The following is a 10911-nucleotide window of genomic DNA, read 5'->3' as shown; positions in this document are numbered from 1 at the left end:
CAATGTATAATGGTTTCTGGAAATCTTTTCAGCTTTCCTACCTGTTTTTATCCAGTTGCTTGGCTAATTTACTAGAGGATCAAAGAAATTAAACAGTTTGTGCAAGGTCACACAACTCTTGGCTCAGCCAAAATCAGCATTAATATCCAAAATCAGTGGACGTAACATAGGGAAAAAAGGTGAAAACCTCAGGGCTTTGATACTTTTTGCTATAGATAAGTTTAGATAAGTGCTGGAGCTGTCAAGAAAGGGTTTTCTTATCTACTTTCGTGAAGCAGGCCCTTGATTGTGCCATACAGCTATCGTCTTATACAGAATGAGCCAGGTTCATCACAGCTTTTCTCCAGTTTGTACCACTGCTGAAGACAGAGTGGAGTAACAGGCAATGCTGAATTGGATTCTTAAAAAGGGAAAAGCATAAATAACTGCTGGTAGCTACATTAAACCCCATGCTGGATAACAGACTCACAATTTGTTCTCAGAAGTTGAGAGAAAAATAGGATGATACTCCTTCCTTTAAAGTAAAAAATAAATCTTTTTTGTCCTCCTTTTTAAACAGCCCAATGCTTATGCCTGAACATAGAGACAGAGACAGAGACAGAGGACTTATAAGAATAGGTAATAAAAGGTAATAAAATATTATCTATTTTACTATTATTGAGAGTTTGATAGAAAAATGAGTTTTGAAAAACTGTATAGAGTGAGAGCCTTTACACAGAAAAGCTTAAGACTGTCTCAAAATGTGCTAACGTAGTTTCAAAACAAAGCATAGTTATTACTAAGAAAATATGAGGATGTAATGGTATATTATCATACTATTAAGTGTAGATGAGTGCTGAGTGCAAATTTTCCACAGTATCCACCCCCCAAAATTAGAATATGTCATTTTTTTTTTCCTCTAAGATCTCTGACTTTTCATCCTATAATATCACCTCCAAGCTCAGTTCCAAAAATGCAACTTTTAAAAATACATTTTAATCTTAGTCTTAAAAGAAGATGGGGTAATGCACTAGCTTTTACAGTTCTCAGTGTATGAGGCCCCAGATTTTCTTATGCCTGCCAGTGCTGCAGATAGAAAATTCAGATCCTTCTAGTATCCTTTTAGAGTTAGGAAATCACTCATTATGCACTTATTTCTTTTAATTACTTCCCACCATTAAAAAAAAAATCTATGACCAAATTCCTTGGAGGTTTTCAGTTTCTTTCCTACAGAAAAAACTTCCAGTATTTGACATGCCCTTCAGTATCAGTACTTTTGCACTAAAATGTATCTTCCCTTTGTTCATTATCAAAATCTATTTGTGTATTTCCATTGGGAAATATCTGAACTCATAAAGCAATGAGAAAGCGCACTAATCCATTCATTAGCCAAGCATTTGATCTTTTCCAAGACGATCAGGAAAGAAAAAAATTAAATAACAAAAAAAAAAGAGAGAGAAAGAAAAAATATCATTCCTGATAGGTCTTTGAAGACAATCTTGTCTTCAAAGCAAAATCCCTGCAATGTAAAATAGTGCTATTCATCTTTATCCAATACATTTCTATCCACTCCAGTGGCACTGCATCACTTACTCGCATATTAAAACAAAAGGATGATTGATTTTTTCCCTACTTCTCTCAATTTTTTTTCTTCATTTTCCTCCAGCAATTTAATCACCTCTGCAACTCAAAATAGACCTACAATGTTATATGAAATAGATACATCAGTATAACTACAGATATATGAATGACCAGGTCAGATTATTTTCTAATACAAATTTCAGTGAAATTATTTTATGCCTTCAAATACATTTATGTTGCTTCAAATACCAATCTTAAAGACCCTGAAAAAACTGTTAGTCAGGATTTTAAGATGTGATAACTTGGTCATTGCTGGCCACAGTGCTAATTTCTCTAGAACCAAAATACAGTGTCATACCAGATGTTCTGAAGAAAACAATTCCTTCCCAACTGAAAGTAAGGCATAAGACTTACAATCTCTTATCTAAAGTAAAAACAAATGTGTATGTATATAGTCAGACCAAGGTCCTAACAGCTCAATATTATGTTTGTAAAGTAAGAACCAAACTATGCAAAACACAACATAAATAGGAAAATCTCAATCAATACTTCCCTCAAAAGCTCTCACAGCCACCCCAAGCCATTGCTGCATTTAGCATAACTTCGTGTATTTTCTGGACTACATACATTCTTCTCATCAACCACAACCACCAATAAGGAGTTTCACACCTGAAGATCTGCCATATAAAAAACTTATTCCTTTTGTTGGCTGTGTTGGATATTTTTTTTTTTTGTTGTTTTTGTTGTTGTTTAATTTTTTCAGTTTTTGAAATTATCCTTCCTGCACTCACTTTTTGTCCCCTAGATCTTGTTTTGGGAAAGACAACAAATGATCCCAGTTCACACTCCTTGCATTCACTTAGGTGAAATTGTTTCATTGCCCCCAGCCAGGGACTCACATGCTGTATCAACGTGGAGCCGCACATGGTGACACTGAGTAATGGCAGGTCACATGCAGGGCAAGCAGACTGGAAGCTCACTTTTCTGGCATGCTATTCGTATTCTTGTTATGACAGCTCCTGTGAACTGCTGCCTTAAACCATGAATAGCCTCAGGCACTAATATGTATGGGAAGGATTTCTAGAGACTTCTAGAAACAAATACTTAATCTGCTCCCTCAGACTGCAGGATAGCTTCCTTCAAGCTGTCAAGCAGCAATCATTATCACACAACATAAACCAGACAAAGGCTTAAACCCAGAGGCCTTGCAGAGAGCCCCTTCACAGGACCCTGCGCCTTGGCACACACAGTACCAGCAAACTGGTTATGTTTATATTGTTCCTCTCTCTAGCATAAAAGGACAGTGAGCAAAGAATGTGGTTTATCTTTAGGCTCCATTGTGGGTCTTAATATGGATATCCCATGCAGCAAACATGCCAGTGATGCTGCAAAGGGCACTGGGGAAAATGGCACTAAAACAGTAATTAAAGCCCTGAAGGACACTGGGTTGTAAATGATCACGTTGGGTAAAATGTGCATGGGGAGAAGAGTCACAACTGAGAGCTACAGTGCTGAAAAGAACTGACACCTCTGCAAACTCACATAGCCTGATGGAGAAATAAATGGACAGAACTGTCAGCATCATAAGGCATAATATTAACTTCTTAGAGAAAATCATGAATTTCAAACATTTCTACTTTAAAATTTACGTTATGAAAAAAATATTATTATTATTTAATAAAAAGATTATAAAGCCATTCCTGAGAGCTATTTTTCTAGCTATTTGGTTCCCTTGCACTGCATTGTATATCATATAAAATATCACAAATTTTACAAGAATAATAATGTTCCAGTGACTGAACACACTGCCTTCAATTTTAAAGGAGCAAATTTCTACCAAACCAAACCATACCCTCCTCATATTACATCTGAGCTCAAGTTTAATTGTGATATAAATAAATCTCTCTATATGTAAGTAATCAAATAATTTGGGTATTTACTAGGATTTTCAGTGACACTCGGATAACTAATTTACTGAAAAGTTATATGAAATAGATTTTATGTATGTTATAGGACTAACTTGAATTAATCTTAAAATTGTATCACTGTTTATATTTTAAAAATGTATCACTTTCATTTATTAAGCAATATATTTTTTAAATTATATTCATTTATTGAGCAATTATATTTTTATTTTTTTTTTATTTTTTTATATTGAGCACAGGTTTGTCAGTGCATAATATATGCCACTAAACTATATTAGCTATACTCAAACAAATTTTAAGGGCTGATTTTTTATTATTTTTTTTTTATTTAAAAAGCTTTTTGGAATCACAGTTTTGCAAGTAGCTTTTTATAAAAAGAATTTGAAAGTTGAGGAGAGGTAGAGATGGGGATTACTTCATACACTTATTCCAGGCATTTTCTGTCTTTGAAGTATGGACACAACAAAATAGCCTCAAGTTATACCAGGGGAGGTTTAGATCAGATATTAGGAAGAATTCCTTCACAGAAACTATGGTTATGTATTGTCCAGGGTAGTGATGAAGTCACCATCCATGTAGGTACTTAAGAGATATGGATGTTGTGCTTAGGGATATGATCGAGTGGTGAACTTGATGATTTTGAGTCTTTTGCAAAGTAAATAATTGCAAGATTCTTTGGCATTAGCCATGATTTCATCATGCTTCCATCTTGTGCCTCCAGCACTTCACATTTCAGTACAACATCATCAATGAAAGTAATCATAGAATAGCTTGGGTTGGAAGGGACATCAAGGATCATCAGGCTCCAACCCTGCTGCTGCAGGCAGGGACACCTGAGGTCCAGGGCCCCATCCAATCTGGACTTAAATGATATTTAATTATTGTATCATGTTACAGTTTGAGAGCCTATTGCAACAATTAAGCAATATGATAAATTACTATATTTACAAACTACTAGAGAGAAAACAGCCTCTAATGATAATGGCAACACTTACTGTTTTTGAAATGAATAAATAAGAGGTAATTCCAATATTCCACTTTATAACTATCCATTGCAAACTCTCTGTTAACAGATTCCACTTAAAATTATTTTTACTTTAAAATTTTATTGACGTCAATGTTCTTTTGAAGAAGTGACAGTGTCAAAACTGTCTCCCCATCTAAGTAAAGGCTTTCCAAAATTAACAAATTGAGAAAGAAAATAAAATTCAAATACAATTTTCCCATACAGAATTGCTATTAATTGGAGAAAAGATAGCAACCTAATGACAACAGGCTACAAGTTTGATTCTACATATTATAGAGTCACATAATTCTCAGAATTGGAAGGGATCTTTAAAGGTCACCTAACCCAACTCACCTGCAGTGAACAGGGACAACTGTTACATCAGATTGCTTAGAGCCTATTCCAGTCTGGCCTTGAAAGTCTCCAGGGACGGGGCATCAACCACATCTCTGGGCAACTTGTTCCAGTGCCTCACCACCTACACTGTAAAAGACCTTTTCCTTATACCTAACCTAAATCTACCCTCTTTAAGCTTAGAAACCATTTCCCCTTGTTCTGTCACCACAGATTCCACAAAAGAGTCTGTCCCTGTCTTTTCTGTAGCTCCCTTTTAGATACTGAAAGGTCACTATCAGGTCACCTCACAGCCTTCTCTTCTCCAGGCTGAACAACCCCAGCTCCTTCAGCCTGTCCTTGTAGGAGAGGTGTTCCACCCCTTGCATCATCTTTGTGGTCCTCTTCTGGATGTGCTCCAGCAGGTCTATATCTCTTCTGCACTGAGGACTCTGCATCTGGACAAAGTATTCCAGATGAGGCTTCACCAGCACAGGATCACCTCCATTAACCTGCTGGCCACTCCTCTTTTAAAGCAGTACAAGATACAGTTGACTTTCTGGGCTGCAAGGGCATATTGCTTGCTTATGTCCAGTTCTCATCCACTAGTTCCCCCAGGTCCTTCACAGCAGGACTCTACTCAATCATCACCCAGCTTGTACTCCTAGTGGGGTTGCCTTGACCCAGGTCTAAGACCTTGCACTTGAGGACAGTAATGAATTATCTTCATAAGAAACTTGAATATATCATAAATTAAGTATAAAAAGACGATGATGAGATTATCTTCACTTCCCACATTATATTAACCCACACTAGTAATTAATTATCTCCCAATTAAAATGATTCTTTGATGAATGCTTCCTATCATCTAACTGCTATGAAGACGTTAATGAAGTCAATATTAAATTTTGTGCAACAGCCTGTAATCTGACCAAAGTTCCCACAGTAAGTAAAAAGAAAGTAACAATTTCTATCCCGTGCATTCTTCCTACCAAATTTTGGTGCTTTGGATTTATTTTTTTTTACATTTGTTTGTTTTTTGACTCATCCAACAAAACTGAAGTGAATAAATGAAAGACAAAGAAAACATAAGGATGTGAAATTCATCATCATCTACAAGAGACAAAAGTGAACAAGGCTGTCATGTTCCTGTACTTTTCTGTCTTTTAGTTTTGCAGGAAATTAATTGAATACTACCTTAGTAGCATACTCTGTTCTCTCAATATTAGGGATTTCTACTCCATCTTACACTTTTATAGTCTCTGAGGACTTCCCTTGATTGGAGAGGATAATTTAACTCACATCCCTGTCACATGAAGCTCAGACTTTGTGTCCTGGTGCAAGGTTACAGTATCAAACATATACTATGTTTTCTGCATCTTGGTAGGGCTTTAGCATTTCTATTCCACTCTTCTATTTATGAAGCTGACTGAATGTGAGGTAGAAGTAAATAGGATTACAGGTATCTTGATTATAAACATTTCAGCCCTGCTTGCATCCATGCTATGCAGCTGTAAAGTTAACTGCAACTCACCTTTCTTTGCTTGCCATTTGAGGATGCTTTTCTTATTCACCAAATTTACTGGAGTGAACAAAAGAACAAAATCAGAGAGTAACATGTATTCAAGATCTCCATCTTGATGTAATCGCACATGCATACCAAACTTGTAATAACATCAACCCCAGTAGGAAAAAGAAGGTAGATTTTTCTTAGGTGGCAAAAACTGAGTTGTCCCTGGATTTTGGTTTAGGACCTAAGTAACAGAATACACAACAAAGCACATATCAGCTGTAGACAATAATTGACAATATGAACACTCTTCACTAGCTATCAAGGTGTTTTTGTTTGTTTTAAAAACACATTTATAACTAGACCCTAAGTGGCAAGTGTTTTCTTGAATTCAAGAGTGCAAATAAGTTTAAGTAGGCCACAACTAGAATAAAACATGTGAACTATGCATATCCTTCAAGACATACAAATTCCTTACCTTCTGGTATATTTGTATGATTTTTCTGACTTTAAAATGTCATTCACTCTTCAAAACAAAATCTAGGAAAGCATCAAGTGAACATGTGAATATCAACACCACATATTATTTCATATTTTGGAAATAAATAAGAACTCTTGCCCATCTTGGTACCTCAGGAGAAAAGTAGGGATTCCGTTACAAATTCTCGTACTGTTAATGTTAATGTTTGTTAGGAAAAAAAAAAGTACATATAACTCACAGCAGACATGCAAATATTGTAAAAATCATGTTCTCAAAAATTTTGTACTTTTAAAAGTAGGCATTAATACAATTTGTATATAGAAATATTTCATTTTAAAAGGTCTATTAGCAGTGGTAAAAAGAACACATGGAACAGATACAGTCAATAGAATCTAGATTTTTAAGTCAGATGCTCAAATTCTACGTCTTTCAGGCTGGTTTTTTATTTTGTTCAGTTACTGAACTTCATCCAGGTATAGAACACTCCACAAATCTTCTTGTGAATGAAATTTTTATTTACACACTGTATCCAGAAGCAGATACATTAATCCTTATACAATTATTTCTCCAAAATGTGCAAGAAATTACTATAATTTTGTTTACAAACCAAAACACATTAAAATCAATGGACTTTGGATAATTCACTCTGTGGCGTGCTTAGTACAAATAGTGCACACCAGGTCTGAAACAGAGAAAAGTGTAAACTACAGCAATCTGGATTGCAAGTATTAACTTCATGGCACTCCATCATCACTATAAAAATTCTTTAACCCAACATAAAGTCATAGAAAATCTTTTAGGAATTTTTCATTATCTTTGTAGAATTTAGAAGTTTCCAGACATATCAATGCCATACCATGAACTACCATCTTGTCCATATTTTACCTATAAAGGATGTTTCTATTTTTTCAGTATTTCTTTGCAGTATTAAAAAGATTGAAATGAAATTCGTCCATAGCTTAGCTCAGAAATTGAAAATACAGTAACAGAGAAATACTTCCTCAACAGAATTATAGCCCATATATTGCTGGTATGCTGTTTTAAATTTATAATTCTGGTAATCACATAGATGAAATGCATCACAAAAACAAAAACAAACAAACAAAAAAAAAACTGCACAGATTTCACTTAGCCCAGCACCCAATATTCATAGAAAGAAATTGGCTTTAAAAAAAATATAAAGTCAGTTCATTGGTGAACAAAGAATTTAATTATTAATTGCATTTCAGATCCTTCTGACAGAAAAAAACATTTTTATCCAGAGATGGTATTCGCTATGTCAAGAGCAGGATAAGTGCTATATCCTTCAAATTGATAAAAGAATACAAATCACTTTCAGTTGTTCATAACACTGATTTACAAATTCAAAAAAAAGAAAAACAAAAAAAAAAAAAACTGTGCAAATTTTTAAATGTTCAAATAAAAGGTACTGTTTTACTCTTCTAATCAATCGGCGAAACACAAATGTTACCAATAATTTCACTTGTTTCATAAGCTCAAAACAAGAAGTTTTATTTCAAAGTTTCATTTTGAAAAACATTGTTCCACAATTCAGCTGCATAAAAGGCCTGTCTTTTGAATGCTTAAACTGTTGTGTTGAATAAACAGTTACTTTTCTACTCCATGAAAATCATAGTTAACTTTTTCTTAGTGTAGCTATTTTAAATCTTCAGTTACTTTTCTTTTTGTTTCTCAAGGACATATTGCTTCTCTAAATTTTATGAAGTAGACAAAAAAAAAAAAAACAAATTTTTGTGGTTATTCTGAGTATTTTAAATTGCCTCAAAATTAAGTGTTACTGTGTTTATTCTGTATTAATATTTATTATATGAAGTACCCCTAAGGTTTTCAAAGTATTTTTTCTGTGTTCTTTCTCCTGGCTGGCCAATTACCTTAGCATAAAACATACAGAGAAATTCAGAATAATGAAACCTGAAAAAATAAGTACTGGGGTTTTTGTTTTTTTGTCAACTTACTACTGATTTTAAGTATTTCAACCTCAGTAGAAATATCACCACTATTTGTATCAAGAAAAAAAGTACTATGTGGTGTCCACATCCTAGGCCTCCAGTACTTTAAAGTGTTCCTTTGTGGAAGCTTTATAGGAGGGGGTAAATGACAACAGTAAGTTGACCTGATTAAACAAAGAATATAGCAAGGGAGGCAATTCAAGAACTGGACAACAGAACTAGTTCATCAATACATAAGAATGAACAAACAAATCTGAAAAGGCATGGGCATGTGTTCTTACATATTTTTCAATTCAGCAATAAGACTGGGATATTATAGCTTCAAATATTTTGATTTCAATGTAGTTACTGCTAAATTAACACATGTGGCATAGTATAATTTTAACGCATTCAATGGTGGTATTAAATGGCAATGAAAATATTTATTATACAGTAATCTTTCAAAGATTCTGTAGAATGCATAGGCCCTCCAGCTTCCACAGGGAAAGAATTTTTAAAGTGAAGTAAATGCCAGAGGTTTTTTTTCCCCAAGATGTATGCATCTGAAATCTATAAAAATGATTTTTCTTTTTCCTCCTCACAGACAGAATCAGAACACTGTACCATACAATAGGTTATTGTGCCTTTTTTGAATAATGTTAGTGATTCTGATTCGGGGGGGGTGGGGGGGGAGGGAGGGTTTACGGCTGGGGAGATGTCAGTAGAGGGAAAAAAAGGAAACAGAATTCAGACTTGCATACATGTATCTCAATGGCAGAAACAAATTATGTATATAGACAGCTCTGACTTTTTATTTTTCTTTTTTTTTAATTTAAAACTTTTATCAGACTAAAGAAGAAATCCTTACTCTCGCTCCCTTAAAAGCAAAGGCAGCCTTTATCTACCTTTGTTTTTCTATTTTTTCTTTTTTTAAACTTTTTTGTTAAACATTATGGTCAAAAAATAAATTAAAAAAATATAAATTTTGTCTATCAATTCAGGCAACCCAAGATGTAGTGCTATTACACCACCTTGCAGCAATAGTGTATTCATTACAAAAGACTCACTTCAGGGGACAAAAGGCTAGATTAAAAAAAAAAAAAAAAAAAAAAAAAAAAGAAAAAGAAAAAGAAAATGACCTAAAAAAGAAAGCTGTATCAAAGATAAACAGCCCTTTCTATGGTGATGTTTACTAACTAGCAACTCCTACCAGAGATGGGGAAGATGACATTCTAAAATGCTACAATCTAGGGGCAGAGGGAAGCAGAGTAAGCCTCCCTCCCAAGTCGGTTAGCCATGATTCCTTTAACATAAAAGGGACAGAATCATGGGCAAGAAGGAAGAAAAAAAAGAAACAAAAAAAATGCCATGGATTAACATTGCATGAATGAAAGATTACACTGAGGAACCTGTATTCCCAACTGAAAGTCTTTTTCCCTATCGAATGTCAGAATAACTGTAAGCTTTTCAAATGCCAGAATCTTCGACAGATATCATAAACATTTACTTAATTGATTCAATATTTCATATGTCAAAACATATTTCATGACAGTTAACTGAAACATTTTCTGTGGTCAACATATATTCAAACTTCTCCTTCCCAGAATATCAGGGCCTATCAGAATAGAGCTTTAGAGATTCATTTCACACAATTTCCATCTGAAACACCATTACTCCTACTTTTTCCTCCTCAAAGAACATTAGAAAAAATAAATAAAAAATAGAATGATGCAAATAACAGTAGTGTATTACTGCATTTCAGAAGTGGGAAAAAAAAAAAAAAAAAAAAAAAAAAAGAAAGAAAAAAAAAAAAAAAAAAAAAGGAAAATGATGAAACCTCTATTATTTTGAATAAATATTGTAGAAATTCTCCTATTAGTTTTACCCAATCCCTGAAATGGCTTAACAGTTCGTACTTCAGTAAAAGCATTTCCTAGTGTCTTCCTATACTTTCAGGGCATATTTTTGCCCAAAGAGAGGTAAGACAGAAGAAGGGCCTGGTAGGAGTTGGCTTATTTAATTCATGGCATTTAAAGATATTTGATGTCATCCCGATACTGCAACTTCCTCATAGGTGTGATGAATTGACTCTCACAGACTTTTTTTTTTAAAGGCCATTTTTAAAAGAACAAAATACTGAGACAATA

Source organism: Excalfactoria chinensis, chromosome 2, assembly GCF_039878825.1.
Source record: "Excalfactoria chinensis isolate bCotChi1 chromosome 2, bCotChi1.hap2, whole genome shotgun sequence".
NCBI classification, from domain to species: Eukaryota; Metazoa; Chordata; class Aves; order Galliformes; family Phasianidae; genus Excalfactoria; species Excalfactoria chinensis.
Note: the sequence above shows the minus strand (reverse complement) of the source record.